Below are 814 nucleotides of genomic sequence, written 5' to 3' on the forward strand. Positions count from 1 at the left end.
ATGAACATGAACATGAACATGAACATGAACATGAACATGAACATGAACATGAATATGAAGGTGTAGATAAACATAAACATAAACATTAAAAGCGATAGAGACAAAGATAGAGAGGAAGAAAGTGATAGGGATAAAAAGGAAATACAACTGAAGAATGTGCGATGTTATATTGTGATGTGTTATGCTACATATGTTATGTTATTGAATCTAATGCTATTCTATGTTATGTTATGCTAAGTACTAAGCTAAACTCCCCTCCACTTAACCCATTCCAACAAATTTTATTTCAGCTCAACTCAACTCACATAAACTATCCTTAATTTTAGCGGTTGAATTTCAACCGCTGGGCGAACACTAGTATTTATTATATTTTTATCCTTTTGATTAAAAATCTTAATCTACCACAACATATACATGTACATACATATGTATTTACCTTTGTATACAAATAGTCCATATTTGGAAGAAAAATAGGGGCACTTCAAAACTTTCACACAAAAGTGTAACAATTCCATCTCTGCAATGAAACATTTCTCTCGGAGAAAAAGGCTTAACCGACGGAGAAAAGGGCTTAAGTTCGATGACCATACTTATGGGAGCCGAATACGAGACAAAAAATAATTTTCCAAATTTTGTTCACAAAAACTTACAGATCTTAAACAGCATATTTATAGTAACATCACAAATGTGTAGGATATTTCTCTTGAGATTTTTACTCCGCAAAATTTGTTAAACAAAATAATGTAACTTTAGTGTACGTACCGTTAATTTTTGGATTGTTTTTATGTTGCCGGTGTTACGCATTTTTTTCATA

This window comes from Rhagoletis pomonella, unplaced genomic scaffold (assembly GCF_013731165.1).
Source record: "Rhagoletis pomonella isolate Grant_MI unplaced genomic scaffold, Rhpom_1.0 Rhpom_scaffold_00301, whole genome shotgun sequence".
NCBI lineage: Eukaryota > Metazoa > Arthropoda > Insecta > Diptera > Tephritidae > Rhagoletis > Rhagoletis pomonella.